Source organism: Sceloporus occidentalis, unplaced genomic scaffold (genome assembly GCF_023333645.1).
Source record: "Sceloporus occidentalis isolate IW3139 unplaced genomic scaffold, rSceOcc1.0.p SCAF_18, whole genome shotgun sequence".
Taxonomy (NCBI): domain Eukaryota; kingdom Metazoa; phylum Chordata; class Lepidosauria; order Squamata; family Phrynosomatidae; genus Sceloporus; species Sceloporus occidentalis.
Window position 1 is genome coordinate 15,686,838 of NW_028316998.1, and position 19,868 is coordinate 15,706,705.

Consider the following 19,868-nt stretch of genomic DNA (forward strand, 5'->3'; position numbering starts at 1 on the left):
AGTTATATATCAATTTGCTCTTGCCTTCTGTTAGACTCAAAAAAACATTTTTTAAATCTGTAATGTCCATATTGCTTTCAGGTGTAGACAGTGCATGGCTGCTACAATTCAATCTGAGCAACAGGTTTACCCCAAGTGACCCATTAATAATGCAGCCTACAACATAGTTTAGCAGACAGCAAGCTCAAGGATCCCGTTCTACTGTTCATATGTGTGTTTGATATTGCACAGACATTCTCTCATTTCCCTTTGCATTTCAGTTGAAAACAATGCAGTTTCTGCGCATGCACCTCTCATTGGACTATATGGAACGTTTGTGCAAGTAAGCACTGGAGCCGGCTGATGTTGAGTCCCAGCACTCATGCGATTTATCTAATTTTACATGCATTTAGCCAGATAATGAACTAGCCATGCATGTGCTAATAAGTGTGCTAAAACCAGTCAAAGATGCAAAGATGGGTGAATTAAGTCTTACAGACAAGTGCCCAGATTCCAAACCTTAAGGTCCCAGATCTCAGTAGCTTCTGACATTTAGGTGTTGTTTTTGACATTGACACTTACATACTCAAAAAGTTGCTAAATAAAGATTTAACCATAGTACACTTATATTGCATATATGGGGCATTCATTAATAATATAATGTAAGTACATGTAAATGTTTTGCATTATCAAACCAAATTATGTAATTATTTATGTAATTCTCCTGCATATTATGTAAAGTTATGTACTTTATAAAGTTTTTTTCCTTTTTTTGATAGGTAGGAAAAATATGGAATTAAATAAGACAGACCCTAATCTTACTGATCAGTATGATGGAGGATACGCTGGGAATTCAGTCATTAATTTTACTACAGCCAGCTCTGTTGCCATAGCCCTCTGTCTGGTTGGAATGGCAGGAAATATTATTGTATTCTGGTATCTTTGCTTCAAGATCAAAGGGAACAAATACACAGTTTATATTATCAATCTGGTGGCATCTGACTTAGGTTTTTTAATGTTTACAGCACTTTTAATGGTACTACAGATTTATTCACTGAATGGACCTGAAACTTTTACTATGACATCTTATGTCAACTTCTATCGTTTTGTGAACATATGTCATGACAGCATTCAATATTCAGGGATGTTTTTCCTCACAGCCATCAGCTTGGAAAGATGTCTGTCTGTCATTTTTCCCATGTGGCATCATTTTCATCGACCAAAGAACCAATCATCTATCACATGCTTCCTACTTTGGATTACTGGATTTGCAGAGGGTCTAATTGGGAATTTTGTGTGTCCGCTAGAAAGTTTTATACATCCAACAAAAAACTGCACAGTAGTTCAATTAATTACATTTATTATAGACATCGGTGTCTGCCTGCCATTGATGGTCCTGTCTAGCCTCACACTAATAATCACCATCAAATGGACCTTCAAGGATCAGTACCCTTCAAAACTTTATATCATAATAATTGTTGCTGTCATTGTATTTATCTTGTCAGTCCTACCATTTCGTTTGTTGGTTTTTTTACAATACTTCAAACTATTTCCCTTAGATGTTTACTCCACAAGTCTCTTTTATGCCAGCGTGTTTAGCACAGCACTTAACAGTACTATGAACCCTTACATTTACTTTATGGTAGGAAAACAATGGAAACAAAGATCTCACAATTCCATACACGATATTCTTCAAAGGGCTTTCGTAGATGAGGAGAAGTAAAGGAAGAGGAAAAAAAGAATGCAATGAAACAAACAGTTCATCATATCAAACCCAGAATTCAGATGTGGAAAGACAATCTTAAAAAAAGCAGTACTACTACTTAAACTATTTTCTCTGAGCTTGTATACCAGTCGTCCCAAATGCTTGTTTACAATGTCCTAAATGGTGTAGTTTCAAGGTGTCAGGCTGCTTTAAAGGAAGTCAATGTGACGTACCCGGTATCTGCAAATTATTGCATTTGAATGTAATTCACTCAGCCACACATTTTCCCCATACTCAGTAGATCACACAGAAATGATCTGTCACTATCTCTAAATGCTTTTAAGATGAGCACTCTGCAGGACAGTTTCCTTTAGCCATTGATTAAAGCAACAGCATATGAAATAATTTTTCACCTGTTATTTGTGCGTATAAAAAAAATGCTTTGCCATCTGTCATCGATGTCAGGCCTATATAAAACTCCCAGGTGTTGCAATACTTTATGTGTTAAGGCAATAATGCAGAATGTAGAGTAGAATGTAGAGAATGTAGAATAATCCAGAATGTAGAGTTGTAGAGCATGTAATTAAACTGATGTACAAGAACCTTTTTTGGATTACAGTGTTACTATTATTAACCTGGTAAATTAACGTTGACATCAAGAACGGAGGAGCAGGAAGCTTCAGACTTAGATAGTTCTGTGGACACAGGATACAAGTTACGACACCAGAATCCTTCATAGGTCAGACCTATTAACTGTCCGTTTTTTTATCTTGCATTATCTATGTCACATTTTTATTTTCCTATACAATTTGTCATATTTAATGTACACATTTTTATTGAGTTGAGTTATGTATTTAACCCCTTAATGACAATTGCCGGTCCTGGCACGGCACGGAAAAGCATGTGCTTTACGACAATTGACGTGCCAGGACCGGCACGTCTTTAAACGGGTGCAGAAAGCGATCTACTATCGCTTTCTGCACCCAAAAAGCGTTGCTGAATGCCTCGACCTCGAGGCATTCAGCAACGCCGCGATCGGCACGAAGGGGCCATCTCTGGCCCCTCCACGGGGCGTCAACATCCGCCATACTTTGTATGGCGGCGGACGCCCGTTTTAAAAGCGTTTAGGAGGCGATCGACGATCGCCTCCTAAACTTAAATGGTGTCGCTGGAATGCCTCGATCAGGAGGCATCCAGCGACACCAAACACTAACCTTTTGATGGGCTGTGACCGCTCCGGAGAGCGGTCACAGCCGCAGCTGCCGGCAATCTTCGCCATCAAGGAAGATGGCCGCCGTCCTGTAACAGGAACCACAAATTTTAAAAGTTCGCTAGATGGTCCAGACCATCTAGAGAACTTTGGCTCCACTTGCAGGTTGAATACAGGTACTGCATTCACCATGCAAGTCAATGGAGCCCAGCTTTCTAATCACAGTGTGATTAGTAAAAATAAATTAAAAAATAAAATAAAATTAATAATAATTAGAAAAAAATTGTAAAAAAACAGTAAAATGTAAAAATCATTTCCCACTGATGTCACTATCAGGGGAACCTCCAAGTTGAAAAAAAATGTTAAATTTTTTTAAAAAAAAAATAATAAAAAAAAAATATATATATATATAAAAAATATATTTTTGTGAGCAAGTCCTAAAATTAGCATATTAGCTTAAAACAATTCTCGCATGGAAAGAGTTAAAATACTGGCATATTAAATGCCCGTGGGGTGTCTACTTTTAAAAAATGTATGATTTGATGGGGTAAATTGAATGGGCCAGGTTCAACAACGTCCCAATTAACACGGGGGGAAGGATGGCCACACATCTAATTTCCAATTAGAAAAATGCACACGTACCAAATGTGGCCTTTTAGTTCCCCCAAAAAATGACACACCCATGCATGTGGGGTATCACTGCACTCAGGAGATGTTGCTGAACACATTATGGGGTGTCGTGTGACAGCGGCATATACCAGGAGCTGTAAATTCATACATAAAGTAGGTGTGTGTGGGAAAAATACACACACAAAAATATTACTGCAAACTTTGAAAAAATGCTGGTGGTAAAATATGTGCATGCAAAGAGTTAAAATACCAGCATTTAAAATACCCTGTGGTGTCTAGTTTTGAAAAATATATGGTTTTGTTTGGCACACTGAAATGGCCTGGCTCAAAGATGTACCAAATAGGGCATGGGCAGTGGATCCCAAATGCCAAAGTTCAACATTGAAAAAAGCGCATGCCCCAAATGTGGCCCTTTTGCCCCAAAACAGCCAGGCAAAATCATTCATGTGAGGTATCGCTGTACTCAGGAGATGTTGCTGAGCACATATTGGGGTGTTTTGTGATAGTGACATATACGAGAACATTTTAATTCATACCTGAATTAAAATGTGTGTGGAAAACCAAATGCAAAAAAATGACTACCACAAAGTTTGACAAAGACTGGTGGTAGATATGGTGCATGGAAAGAGTTAAAATACTAGCATTTGAAATACCCTGGGGTGTCTAGTTTTCAAAAATATATGGGTTTATTGGGCACACTGAAATGGCCCGGCTCAAAGATGTACCAAATAGGGCATGGGCAGTGGATCCCCAAATGCCAAAGTTCAACACTGAAAAATGCGCATGCCCCAAATGTGGCCCTTTTGCCCCCAAACAGCCAGGCAAAATCATTCATGTGGGGTATCGCTGCGCTCAGGAGATGTTGCTGAACACATATTGGGGTGTTTTGTGATAGTGACATAAACTAGAACATTTTAATTCATACCTGAAGTAAAATGTGTATGACAAAACAAATGCAAAAAAATGACTACCATAAAGTTTGACAAAGACTGGTGGTAGATATGGTGCATGGAAAGAGTTAAAATACTAGCATTTGGAATACCCTGGGCTGTCTAGTTTTCAAAAATATATGACTTGATGGGGTAAATTGCATTGGCCGGGTTCAAAGATACCCGAAATGGCACATGGGGGGAAGAATTACCAGATTTGGAAAAAATGGCTTTGAAATAGCAAAACGCTACCTGTACTTATTGCCCCATAATGGGTAGAAAAAAGCAAAAAAAACATAAAAACATTGGGTATTTCTAAACTCAGGACAAATAGTAGAATCTATTTAGCAGGTTTTTTCATTACCTTTTATAGATGAGTAAAAGATTTTTCAACTAAAAGTTAGAAACAGTCATTTTTTTCTAAATTTTTCACCATATTTTATAATTTTTTTAATAGTAAATAATATGATACAATCAAAACAATGTCATCTAAAGAAAGCCCTTCTTGTCCTGAAAAAAACAATATCTAATGTGTGTGGGTTCAGTAAACGGGAAAGAAGAAAATTACAGCTAAACACAAGCAGCGCAGAAATGTTAAAAAGGCCATTGTCACAAAGGGTACAAAAAGTAAAATCAGCCTTTGTCTCGAAGGGGTTAAACTCACAGTTCCCGTGCAAGAACACTTTATTTGTATATCATACTATTGTGCTTTTCTTACATACCCTGTTGCTGTGATCTGCAACATACATTTGTACTTTACTTGATGGTTCTTTTACATACATGATTTAAATTCAAAGCTTATGTGATTTAGTGGACATGTATGAAAAACTGAAGTATCAGGTCTCTCCATTTATTTTATTGGTTTTAATAACTTTCTATATTACTTTATTGTTTTGTTCTGTCTCTAGATTGTGTCTTTGTTACATGATCGTGAGCGCCCCTCGATATCCGAAAGACACGCAAACCTTGGATGCTGGCCACATTGTAATGTTTACATTTTTTTTATTGTTTTCCACACAATTGATTTACAGTGTTTGCTTCTTACAAAAAAAAGAAAACATATAGACCATTAGATAGATACCCCGTTGCTGGATACGTTTTAAAGACCTTTCTTAATACTTCTTGATTCTTGAAGGGTTTTTATTAAGAAATGATTAAAGATTTATGATGGAGATTAATAAAGACAGTTCTTCATAACCACCGGAAGCTGTTATGATCCAACAACTAAGCCTCTTACTAAAGAGAATCCAGAGGGAATGCAGTGAAGTAATTACATGTACATTTATATTGAAATTCAATGAAGTAATAATTATGCACATTAAGTATTTCAAACTGACCCTGCTATGTTACAATGCAAACAAATAAAAACAGCTGGATTTATGTTTACTTGGTGTTGCGCCTACCTGGTCCAGGAGAGGTGGAATACTATGCAGGGTGGCCGAACCATGCACTGTCCACTATCTAGCAGAAAGATGGGAGCTGCTAGTAGGAGATTGAGCAGAGGACGGTAGTAGACAGGGCTCCACAGCAGACGTAAGGTTAACGGGAGCAGGCAGGAAGGGGTTAACAGGCAAATTACCGGTAAACTTAAGGAAACAGACGCTGAGTTGCTCTCTGCGACTCCAAACAACAACTGAGTCTCAGCCTTAGCAAAGGTGTCAGTTGTTTAAGTAGTCCAGAAGCCCCTCTAATTAGCGGTCCCTTTAAGAGTGCCGGTATGCGGGCGTATGCGCCGCACTCGACGGGACGGCAGCAGACCATGCGGCTGGAGGACGCGTCGAGCAGCGGGTACACGGCCACCCGCTGCAAAGGTAAGTGCTGTTCGTGACACTTGGTTATGCAACTGTGACTCATCTTCTCACATTTCTTCATATCCTACATTGCACTGCATAGACATGACAGGGGCTTGTGAGGAAAATACAGGTGGGGCTGGTGAGAAAAATACAGGGGGGGCATGGTGGGGCTGGTGAGAAAAATACAGGGTGCATGGCAAGGGCTTGTGGGGACGTGACAGGGGCCAGTGGAAACATGTCAGAGACTGGTGAGGACATTGTCACGGTTCTATGCTGATTTTAAATGAGAAGCCTTTCCTCCCGGTGTCAGGCTAAATCAGCTGATTACTAACGAGTAGTCTTGCATCCCCTGTGTCAAGACTGACTCAGCTGATGTCTAACTAACTGACCCCTAACTACCATAGTTAGCCACCTGGTTGCTATCAGGAAATTCCTTTCAGGCTATTTAAGCAGTCAGTTCCACTTCCTTTTTGCCCATGTGTCTGTTCTGGCTTCCAAGTGAGTTATTTTTGTATCCTGTATTCCTGTGTATGACCTGGCTCCTGATGCCTGGCTCCTGATGCCTGGCTATTGCATACTGACTGTGCTGATCTTCGTATTCCTGAACCCGGCTCGTCTGACTACCCGTCCTGGCTACCGAACCCGGCTTGCCTTTTAATTACGTTTTGGACTACTTTGCATTTGCCTTATTAAAGGTGTTATATTATTTTACTTTTTGTGTCTGTCTTGTTCCTGGTCCCTTACAGACATGCCACAAGCTTGGTTTCTTGCACCAAGGCCCTTAGCTCACTGGTTCTGCCACTGGCGTACTAGGATCGCCTTAGTTTGAGTTACCGGTGCCTTACATAATAATGGGACATATACTGGTCCGTAGTACTGCTTTACCTCTTGATCATACTCTGCAGAGCGGTCACGTGACCACAAAAATATTAGTTATGAGGCGCTAGAAGTGACAGAAGGAGCTCATCTTTATTTCTGTAAGTTAATGCTGCTGAATAACATATTATTTTATTCAATACAAGCTTTAGTGTATTCCTAAGTGTGTTAATTATATTAAGTACAGTTTATGCTTATCGTATTCTCCACATTTGTGAATAAATATATTTAGTCTATTATTTATATATCCCCTGTGCAGTTCATCCTACATAAGTCTACAGGTTGAGTATATCTTATCTGAAATGCTTGAGACCTTGGGATAATTTCGGATAATAAATCTGGTGTGTCGATGTTGAAGTATGGTAGGATATATTATCCCTGTTCTTCAATCTCTGGTTAGAGACGGGGCACAGAGAGCATATCTTAACTTTTTATTTACTTTTTGTCACGTCACAGCGTAAGAAGGAGACACCGAAGTCAGGTAGGACTGGTAAAGGATGGTCCAGAGAGGTGAGGTCAGGATACCGGAGAGCAGGAATGTCGTGGAATAAGCCGAGGTCAATAACAGGAAAACAGGAACGCGTACTGAGAAAGGCACTACCGAGATAGGCACGACCATCAGAAGGCAATGGCTATGAGTTAGGGAGTCTCTTAAATAGGCACAGGAGTTTTGGCACTAATTGGAGAAAGTGCCGTTACGTCACTTCCTGCGCGGCCATCTTGTGTGTGGCGATTTCGTAATCTCCCAATACAAGTCGATGTAGTACCTGCCGGCGCCACAAGGTGGCGTGAAGAGGAACAGGTCCGGACTCCAGAGCAGGACCTGTCTCCCGGCTGTAGCTGCTGGGAACGTAGCGTGGAGGAGGGAGGTCTCCCTCGCCGTGGCAGCGGCTGCCTCTGCTGTGCAGAGGCGGGGGTCTCCCCCTTCTTTGCGGCGGCTGCGGCTGCTGTGTAGAGGCGGGGGGTCTCCCCCTTCTTCGCGGCGGCTGCTGTGTGGAGGCAGGGGGTCCTCCTCTCCCTTGTAGCGGCTGTGGTTGCCGTGCTGAGGCAGGGGGTCTCCCCCTTCTTTGCGGCGGCTGCGGCTGCTGTGTAGAGGCGGGGGGTCTCCCCCTTCTTCACGGCGGCTGCTGTGTGGAGGCAGGGGGTCCTCCTCTCCCTTGTAGCGGCTGTGGTTGCCGTGCTGAGGCAGGGGGTCTCCCCCTTCTTCGTGGCAGCTGCGTTTGCGGCCATTAATTTATTTGTAAGCTCTTGCAAGGATGATGATAGTATTGTGTGGGTCATATGTATGGAATATATAATTTTCATTTTGTTGCTGAGGGTTGCCGTGTTATTTCAGTGGTCTATCCAGAGGCGTCGCAAACAATGTAAAAAACAAATAAATATTTTTATGAGCAATCCTAAAATTTGACGCCTTATCTTCCCCAAAATCCTGGCATGAAAGAGTTAAAATAGCATAAAATATATATGGTTTGGGGGGCGTGGTTTGCATGGCGGCCTGATCGGATGTGTTTTGCTGGTGCTCTGCGACCTGCCAGCTCTATCGCATTCCATCCACACGATTTAGTGGCCTTTTCCTTTTATTTTGATTTCTATTCAGTTCGTCCGTCTATGTCGACTCACCGTGGGAGGAAATCGACTAAAATGCCGAGTTTCTTTGAACCCAAATCGCGGAAGAAAACTCCCGCGCGAGATTCAGGCCTACCGCATGACCAGGATGAGGACACAGACGCCTCCATGAGTCGCGCTTTGGCATCACACTCAAGGCCTCCTTCTCCTGCATTACCCTCCCAAGAGGAGCTTACCGATCTCCAACAGCCACTTACCTCACACATGATGAAAGCCTTGCTTCGTGAGATGAGAGATCAACTACGCCAGGACTTCCATGAAATAGCCTCTTCCCTGCGGCGAGACTTAGATGGCCTGGGAGACCGGACGGATGCCTTGGAGCGCCGTTTAGAGGAATTTGCGGATGCCCATAATGCTCTGGCTGACGGCCAGGTGTCCACGCAGAGTGAGCTCTCGCTTCTCCGTTACAAAATTATGGATCTAGAGGATAGATCGCGGCGCAATAACATCCGTCTCCGGGGCATCCCGGAATCTGTGGATCAAGCCGACCTCCATGAATATGTTACGGCCCTTTTTGCAGCTCTTCTTGGCGATACCTTACCTGCCGACATTCGCCTAGACCGTCTTCATCGTGTTTCCCGCCCGAAGAACCTTCCAGGATCCCCCCCACGTGACGTGCTGACGAGAGTTCATTTCTTCGATGTCAAGTCCAAGATCATGCAAGCGGCGCGCAATCAACCTTCCTTACCTTCCAGGTTCCATGATGTTCAGCTCTTGACGGACCTGTCCCAGCTCACGCTTCAGTTACGCCGAGCCTTTGCCCCTGTCACGAGCATTCTTCGTTCGCACCAGATCCGCTACAGGTGGGGGTACCCGGTCCGCCTGATAGTATCCCGGAACGGCTCTACTACTGTCCTCGAGTCACCTGAGGATGGTCTGGCCCGCGTGAAATCTTGGGGTCTAGAGTCGCCCTTCGCACCGGATCTAGCTCGTGCTATCACTCCATCGAAAACCACTTCCACCCCGAAGAAGCTGAAACGGGACTGGTCGACTAAAGCTTGATCTGCTGGCGTTCGTCGATGGGTAACCTCTGGTCGTTTGACTTTTTCGTGTTTTTTCTCTCGACCTCTTAGCCTAATAGGCCCTACCTGTGTTACACTTCGCTCTTATGTTTTTCTTTTTATCATTTTTACACATTTTACCATGAGTTTCGTTTTTATTACTTTTCACGTTTTCGCTCACCACACCACACACATAGACGTACCCACTGCTACGCGGGGCTGGCTGGCCGCCGTGGGTCCTATTTTCCCAACTTGTTTCGTGCCCCCTCGGTGCTATTTATATCTTTAGCACGGTTTTCTACTATACGTTGCTCTTGGCCATGAGCCGATTTTTGTTACTGGTTTACTGGTTTATTCCTTTTTATTTACTTTATCGTTACTCTGCAAGTACTATTCCTGATTTGTCCGTCATTATGTACTGCATTGCTCTCTGGCGTTCTTTTGGTGGTGGGGTGTCTCCCCCTCGGATCCTATTATTTTTTTTCATTTGCTTATATGGTGAATTGTTGTTTTTTTCTTTTTCCTGAGGCTCCGGCTACTGATATCGCTTTCTCCTCCTATTCAGCACCATGGCTGACATAAAGATTCTTTCTATAAATGCTAAGGGCCTTAACACGCCGCAAAAGCGTGCCCTGCTGTGGAATGCTGTGTTGTGTCCAGGAAACGCACTTAAAAAAATCTCCAGGGCCTGTGCTATATTCCCCTCACTTCACCACACAATTTCACTCGATGGCAACGTCCAAAACAGCCGGAGTCTCTATTTTAATTTCCAACCGTCTTGCTTTCTCTCTGATACATAAACGTGTGGATCCGCGGGGCAGATACCTTATATTAGTGTGTAGACTTAATGACACTGTATACTCTTGTGTCCTTCTATACTCCCAACACATCACAACTTAGTTTTTTTCGTATGCTTTTGGGGAAGCTAGACGCCTGCAAACAAGGTCGGGTGGTCCTCTGTGGCGACCTCAACACTGCTCTCTCCCCGGCACTAGACTGCACTACACGACGCGACTCTTCTCACGACACACACAAACTCACTCTTGGGTCAGACATGTCCTTTTTGGTCCATTCCCATCACCTCTTTGATACGTGGAGGGTCCTGCACCCCTTGGACAGGGATTACACTTTTTTTTCGGCCCCACATAATATTTATTCCCGTATTGATTATATTTTTTTGGATAAACATACACTGCAATCTGTTTCCTCCTGCACCATAGGGACCATTTCCTGGTCCGACCATGCCCCTGTCTTGCTCACTCTAGAAACTGACTCTCCTTTCATCGGCCGTGGCTCCTGGCGCTTGAACGACTCCCTCCTACACAATGAAGGCCATAGGACACAAATCCACACACATTTGACACAATATTTTCAGGACAATGCCCTCCCTGACACTCCTATCGAGACCTTATGGAACGCTCACAAAGCGGTCCTGCGAGGTAGACTTATCAGCCTAGCTTCTTATGTTAAGAAGCAACGGTCTGACTCGAAACTCCTCTTACTGAGGAAGTTATATGACCTAAATATGCTCAATAAAACACACACAACGGATTCCCTCACACGCGACATTACACGTATCAAACTTCAGCTATCGGACCTTAATGCACAAACTACAGCTCACATGCTTCTTCGCCTTAAGCAAAAATTCTATGCCAAGGGTAACAAGGCCGATACTTTGTTAGCACGTAAACTCCGTCATACTACGGCCATCTCTAGACCGCATTACATTACAGCATCCTCTGGTCTACGTGTTAGTAATCCCTCTCAAATGACTGAAGTTTTTGCATCCTATTATGCCAAATTATACAATCTCCAGACCGACACCTCTCTACCATTGGAAGGCTCTGCCTCTCTGGCGGCTCCCATAGAATTGGGCGAGGTTGAGAGAGCGGTGGCTCAACTTAAAAAGAACTCAGCACCGGGTCCAGATGGTTACACGGCCACTTACTACCGCACCTTTTTACCCACACTCGGCCCTCACTTACTTTCTTTATTTCGTTCCTACATGGCTTCTGGCGTAGTTCCTCGCGAGAATTTAACAGCTCACATTGTCACCTTACCAAAACCAGGTAAACCTATGGATGCTTGCTCCAGTTACAGGCCTATTTCCCTCCTTAATAACGATATTAAAATATATGCCAAAATCTTAGCTAATCGTTTGTCTCCCTTCCTTTCCTCGCTCCTCCATCCTTATCAAGTTGGCTTTGTTACAGGCAGACAGCCCTCAGACAACACCCGTAAGTTTATTAATGTTTTATGGGAAGCCAACAGGAAAAAACTCTCGGGTTTGTTCTTATCGTATGATGCAGAAAAAGCCTTTGATAGGCTCCATTGGAAGTTCCTCGAACTTACCATGTCTAAATTTAATTTTCCCCCCGAATTTATCCGAGCGGCCATGGCACTTTATTCTTCCCCCTCTGCCCACATTTCCATGCTGGGTTTCCTGTCTTCTCCGTTTGGTATCTCCAACGGCACACGTCAGGGATGCCCCTTATCCCCTCTACTCTATATTTTGGCATTATAGCCCTTGGCGGCCTCCATCGTTCCGACCCATTAATTACGGGATTTCCCATTCCCAATCACCCCCAATGTGTCCTGGGTCTTTTCGCGGATGATATTTTGGTCTCCCTTACCTCCCCATCCCAATCTCTGCCTGCTCTACAATGCCACTTTTCTCAATATTCTTCTGTTTCCTACCATAAAATAAACATACCCAAAACACAAGCTATGAGTTTCCATCTGGACCCGGTCGAGCGCGCTCACCTTCTTGCTTCCTATGATTTCACATGGCAGCGTTCTTACATCTCTTACCTGGGAATCAAACTGCCCAAATGTATCCATCACATAAATCATTTCAACATTTTGGCTACCTAGTGTTAGGGCGGACATTCTTAGGTGGCAGAGGTATGAACTGTCCTGGTTGGGTCGTGTGAACGCCCTCAAGATGACAGCCCTCCCCAAACTTCTTTTATGTTTTCCGTACTGTCCCTGTCCGCCCCCCGGCTAATTTATTGACCACGATTCAAAAAATTTTTGTGCACTTCACCAAAGTAAAAACCACCTCCAGGGTGGCTGGGCGTACTCGTGTGGTCCCCAGACTGCGTGGAGGTCTGGGACTTCCACATATCCCCTCTTACTACTCGGCCTATGCTCTCTCACACGTTTTATCATTTTATGCTCGCACTGACTCCCCGACTTGGGTACACCAGGAGAATGCCATCTTATCTCCCTACACTTTAGCTCAGCTCCTGTGGGTGCCCTTCACGTCCCACTCTGCTGGCTTTACCACCTACGACCTCCTTTGTTTTCGAAACTTGGAGTGCCGTCTCCAAACACCTGCCCTCCTTGACCAAACTTACCTTTCTCACGCCTCTCCGCTCTCTCGAATTACTGATACCTGGCCTTAGTCTTGCCCACTGGCTCCGGCCTACTCTCCAGGTCTTGGGTGACCTTTATGGTGGTCGTGATCTACATCCTTTCTCGTACCTTACATCTCATCATGGCCTCCCCCACCACGATTTTTATAAATACCTCCAGATCCGTCACCTTCTCAACTCCTCGTCTTGCTCTCTGACCCTACATACACAACCACTCCGTCCTATTCTGGCCTTGTGTGCGGCCGCTCCTTTCTGTAAGGGTGCTATTTCATCCTGGTATTCTCTCATATTGCAACGTTTTTATGCCCATAAACTTCCCCATATGGTGGCGTGGGAGAAGGAATTACACCTACAGTTGTCACACGAGTCTTGGCTTGAGGTGGAGGACATGATGAGGGGAGTTTCCTTTTGCACAAATCACCTGCAAAAGAAAATAAGCTGCAGGTGGTATCTTACCCCAGCTCGCCTGTCTCATATCATCCCTGGCCATTCCCACCTTTGCTGGAGGGGTTGCGGTTTAGTGGGTTCTATGACCCATATGTGATGGAGCTGCCCGATATTACAGCCCCTGTGGAAACAAATATTTTCCCTTTTCCCGTTATTATGTCACATTAATTTAGATTTCCGTCCTGAGCTTGCCCTCCTTCATATGTTTGACGATCCCCCTCCCTCTCCCGTTCGGAAACTGGTTGTCCATGTCTTCCTGGCGGCTAAGTTGTGCATAGCTAAAAAGTGGAAGGCATCGTCCCCACCTTCACTTTTAGAAGTCATTTCCACCTTGGAGAGGCATAGGGTCATGGAAAAGATGTCCCATATGGTAAATCACACAACACATATCTATGACCGTGTGTGGTCTCCTTGGATTCACAGCTCCGTTTACGCTACACACTTCTCCTAACCGCCTCTCGACTTGCCTTACTTTTGGGTATGCCATGTTTAGTACTTTTTCTTTCCCACACCACCGAACGCATTACTACAGAGTACGATACGTTTTGTTATTTTGTTTTTTTTGGTTCTTTTATTATAGTTCGGTTCACAACATTGCCTTTAAATGTAAAAACTGGACCACCTTTTGTAATTCCGTCCGCAATTATATTATTTTACCTTCACTATAAGTTTTCTCCGTATTGGTCGGTATGTTGACAACGTTGTACCTCTGCCTTGGGCAGCCTATGTCTTCTATACGAACCATTGTGGATCTGTATTCTTATGCTCCTTGTCTTCGATCCTGATTTGTTGTATTTTAACTGCTGATTGCGTACGCTCTTTATGTGCTCACATTTTTTATCTCCTTGGTCCTCAATAAATTTTTATTTGGAAAAAAAAAATATATATGGTTTAATGGGATAAATTGAATTGGCTGGTTTTGAAGATGTCAGAAATAGGGCATATGTGGAAACTGATCAGATTTCAAAATTTAAAAAAAATGTCCCAAATGTGACCTTTAAGCCCCCGAACAACCAAACAAAGCAATGCATGGGTGGTATCACTGTACTCCATGCTGAACAAATATTGGGGTGGTTTTTGGCAGAGGCATATTCCAGGAACTAAAAATTGTGTGGAGAAAAAAACAAAAAGTTACTACTACATACTATGACAAAGGCTTTTGGTAGAATTCGTACATGGAAAGAGTTAAAATACCAGCATTTGAAATGCCTCAAAGATGTCCCAAATGGTGGTCTACTTAATAGAGTTCATAGAAGCAAACACTATGTTGGTAAAACCTTTAGATAGTTCGGTACGAGAGTCTTTGAACATATACATTAGATTCAATATATAACAATACATACTCCAGAGTCCCTTTATGTTCAACAACAACACAGTAGTAGAGCCTTCAGCTTTAGTTTTGCTGTCATTGAAGTAAAACAATCCCCCAGAAAATGGGATAGTAACATTAAACTGCTCAGGAGAGAATGCTTTTGGATTTACCGTTTACAGACCCTTTAAGTCCAATGACCAATTTTGAAAACTAGACTTGTGCAAGAAAAGGAAGATTCATTCAGACAACATTTTCATTTTGTTTTTGCTTCGTTTGTTTTCTGGCAACAAACTTTATTTCCTGGCCGTTTGGCTCAGACAAAATTTGGGCACTTTTTTATTTGGGAACATCATTCAGGGGGTGTTTCCAAAGGGGGAGGTGCCTGAGACCTTCTGGACTCACCTTTTTCCTACAGCAACACCATCTCAAGGTTAAGGAAGAAACCCACACTCTGTTTTGCACTGCAGGACCACCAGCAATGACAGCACTGCACCAATAAATACATGCATCCAGCAGCAAGCTATAGGACTCAATTTCTCCAAAAATTGGATCAGTTTGAGTAATTGATCCCATAGAGTAAGGAGGATGGCTCTAGGTAGCATAAATGGGCAACTAAAACACACTGTGCGAGTACTGTCAAGTTAAAATGCTATCCACACACATATATCTAATGCTTGTCCCTTCCCCTTTTAAATGCTGATTGGCCAGAGTGAAGCAAGTATGGAAAACTCCCTCTGGTTGTTGGACCCATCAATAGCAGCCATAAATATGAATGACCTCTCATTTTTACATTTTTTATGGTATAATCATCATTACTAGACTTGGGTGCCAGGATTTTAAATGTCTGTACGAGAAACTCTATTGGTCGCCTGCAGGGGCCTCCTCTGCCATCAACAAATGAAGTACACCTTAATTTCCCCTCACTCCAAGAGTTAAAGGTCTGTACGAGCGACTCTATTGGTTGCCGGCAGGGATCTCCTCTGCCATTGGTTGATGGCAGACAAGCACCCTGTCGGCGACCAACAGAGTAGTTCGTACAGACTTTAAAAATCCTGGTGCTGCAGATGCGTGCTACGCGGCCATCAGGCCACCGAGCACCTATTTACCACGTTAGGAATTTGTGTTATTATGCATTATATATATTAGCATAGGGGATAGGACTAAGTGGCTAGCATCATACCGTGTCGTTTTCCCCTTATGTAAGTAGGCACTTTCCATATACATATAACCATTAATTTAGGGCATACTATTACATGTTTTATAGCTAGGATTCTTGTTGTTCCGTTTTGCAGTTTTTTTTAGAGAGGATAAATGTTTGCAACAGAGTAGATATAAGCCAAATGGCAAACAACTAAAGTAAGTTAGAAGAATGGTCAAGAGTGTGTCAGCTGCATTTTTCTTTTCATAAATGTAAAATGATATGCAGGGGATATACAAATTCAATGGTATTCATGGTTAAGGGTCTGTTAGTGACAAAAGGACAGGGAGATTTAGGAGTAATTATTTCTGAGGACTTAAAGATAAGTAGACAATGCAATAAAGAGTCTTGCCACTTTACAGATCTCTGGTAGGATGTGCAATGTGTGCAATTCTAGAGACCTCATCTCTAGAAAGATATTGACATTTTAGGTAGAGAGAGATCAGAGAAGGGCTACTAAAATGGTTAATGGTAAGAGTAAGAAACATTAGTATTGTGACAGAACCCTCCATCACCTGGAGAGGCCTGAGAGCCATCCTTTTCCCTATCGACAATGGGCCCAGGCCTTGTAGAGACTTCTGTGTGTTGATACAGTTCAGTTTCAGTTTCTGATGATGTTCCCCATGTTTTAGCACTCAGTGTCTCAAAACTGTAATGTCAGCTGGACATCCTCTGGTAGGAAGAAGGCTGCTTGTCTTAGCACTGTTAATTGTATAGGTGTAAAGTGTTTCCCCTGTTATTTTGTGAGTTAGCCCTTGTCATAAGACCCCTTGTAGGTATGACTAGGTGTCACTGCTGCATACCTAATTATCAATTACACAACAGGTAGCTGTTAATCCTGTGAGCTCCTGTTATCCCTGTGTCCTGGCCATTGTCTGTCTCAAGCCAATTATATGTCTATCGTCATTCCACGTCTAGGTCCCCAATTTATGTAATTATTTATGTCTCATGTCATTCTGTCCTTCCCCAGATATTGTGTTGCAGGATTTGATCTAATTACTTCCTTCCTGACATGGTAATTAGATCTTGTGATATTTGTCTTGCCCCTTTTCATACTTGTGTGTATATATAGCTCTGTCTTTGGTTTTAATAAATGAGTCCTGTTTTCCCCTCAACATGAGTGTTGCCTGATGTTTGGTGTGGGCTGTAGCCACGCTGTGTAGCTAAGCTTCGGATAGCCACAGTGCCAATGTAGCTTAGTTGCAGCGACGTCCCCCCTTCTATCTACAATGCTGGTTCTGCCAGGCGCTGAAGGGGTTACTTGTTGGTGTCCCGGCAGGAGGAAGCAACGTTTGGCGGGAGTACCCAGTCGGGGTACAGGTCGGTCCCGTCACAAGTATGACACATAGCGTGGAGGAAAGAAGGGGGCAGGAGATGTGCCAGAAACATTTAAACTTAAAGGGACAAAGTATAGGAAACAAGTTTATTTCAAACAAGGAGAAATCTTAGAACAATAGGACTTAATCTAAAACTAGAGAGTCATATGCTTAGGTATAATATAAAGATGTTTTACTTTATAGAGAAGGGGGTAGATAAGTGGAACAACCTCCTAGCAGAACACTGTCTAATGCTTAGAGAACTGATCACTAATAGATACATTAATTGGATCAACAAAATCAAGAAAAATACATGATCGCTTAATTTGGTAATCAGAGGAATAGATCTCCAAATTCATTAATGGGGCCCGAAATTTCGGGATGTAGTTCCTAAAAATGTAAAGTGACACAACAAAACAAAATAAAAAAAATAAAAATCTATGTTCACGGTATTTCCATGCAGCAAATAAAGTGTGAAAAAAGGCAAATTCAATGACACGTCATGAATTTAGTTTCCAAGAGCGGCAAAATCACATTCCAAAAAATGTTACATTTGTTACATGATTTCAGGATTCAAAACCAGGTCTGCATGGACTACAGCAGGTGGAGCTGTAGCAGTAAAATACCCTAACTCTCAGTTTACACACATGTATTTAGGAACTGAGGTAAGTGTCTATGACAAGGCTTATTAAGGTTATTGATGCCTTTAGGATAACTAGTGAAAAGTCCATCACAAAGCATGTTGCTGCTTCCTATTTCTTCAGTTTATTAATGAGTGTGTTGTATTCCAATAGATATGCATCACTCCTGTTCTTTGCTGTACCTTCAGAAATATTTGTTTTTTAACTATTTATGTTGCATTCTGTCAACAGGTTACAATTCAGTGTTGTCAGCTGACTACGAAGCATGGATTTTAACAGCACTAATGTGACTGACATTAACACCACTGAATATCATAATAGTGGTTTTAGCAATGATGCATTCATCTATTTTACTATTGCAGCCGCAGTTTCCATAGCCCTCTGTCTGTTTGGCATGGTGGGAAATGTTATTGTATTCTGGTACATGTCCTTAAAAATTAAGAGGAACAAATACACAGTATATACTATCAATCTAGCAGCAGCTGACTTAATTTTTCTCATATTTACTGCTGTTATAATGATGGTTAATATTAACACAATGGTTGGCAAAAATCCAGATTTTACAGGAAAGCATAAACTCCTTACAGTTGTAGAAATAGTTCATGACAGTGCAGTGTATTCAGGAATGTTCTTTCTCACAACCATCAGCATGGAAAGGTGTTTTTCTGCTGTTTTTCCAATGTGGTATCAGTGTTACAGACCAAAGAACCTGTCTTTAATCGCGTGCTTTCTGCTTTGGATCATTGCCTGGTTGGAGGCCCTCCTTGAAAATCTGGTATGTCCACCAGAAGATTTTGAAACTCAGACAACAAGCTGTACCGGAGTGGAACTAATGATATTTATCACTGGTATCAGAATCATTCTGCCCTTGATGGTGTTGTCAAGTATCACCCTAAGGATTTCATTGTAGGAGTTCACGAGGTAGCCATGGAGGAGATTGACAAGGATCAGTATGACCCCAGTCAAGAAAGGGCTACATATACTTTTGTTCTCCAGTGGCAACCCAGTGTTTCCTTCTTTGACTTGAATGAATAAACTTCAAAGGTGCCCATAGACTTGAATGGAACCCATTCAAATCAATGGAAGAGGCAATGCATTCTCAAACTGCTGGTACACAGAAGTATGTGATATTTTGGGTGACTTTCCCTGCTTAAAGACCACACTGAGCTGATTCTTTAAGGTAATGCTAATGATGTCCATCCATCCTTTACTTCCTTTAGTTAGAGAGTCTGGCTGGATAATTATGACTGGGCCATTTTTCACAGGCAGTATAAACAAAGGAGTCAGTGTGTCAGGCTCCTAGGCCTCCGCCGCACGGAACACTGCCACCCCATCGTAGGGTAGGCCGCGTCCCTGGCCTCCAGTTCCTCCGGCTGCCTCCGCCAAACACCACGCTGCCGCTCCATCGCGGGGTAGGCCACGTGCCCACCCTCTAGTTAAATGCGTGCTGCGATCCGCGTGCGCCTACAGGTCGGTGACGACACAGGGGCGTGTCCCGACATCAATGGACCCTTCCTCATTGGCAGAGGCGGGGAAGACGAGGAAGGAGATGGCGGACACCTTGGTTACCACTCACCTTTTGAAATCCATGCTAGGTAGCATGAGGGTTGCCATGACTTCCGAGATTATTAAGGACGTGTTGTCCGAAATCAAGTCGGATTTGCTGCAACTGGGCCCCCTCGGACATTCTCCTAGACCGTATTCACCGCATCCCCAAGCCGAAGTCTTTACTGTCGACTGTCCCCCGTGATGTGATTATCCGCCTTCACTACTATCACTCCAAGGACGCTCTCCTGGGACGTGCTCGAAGTCTGACTACCTTCCCTGT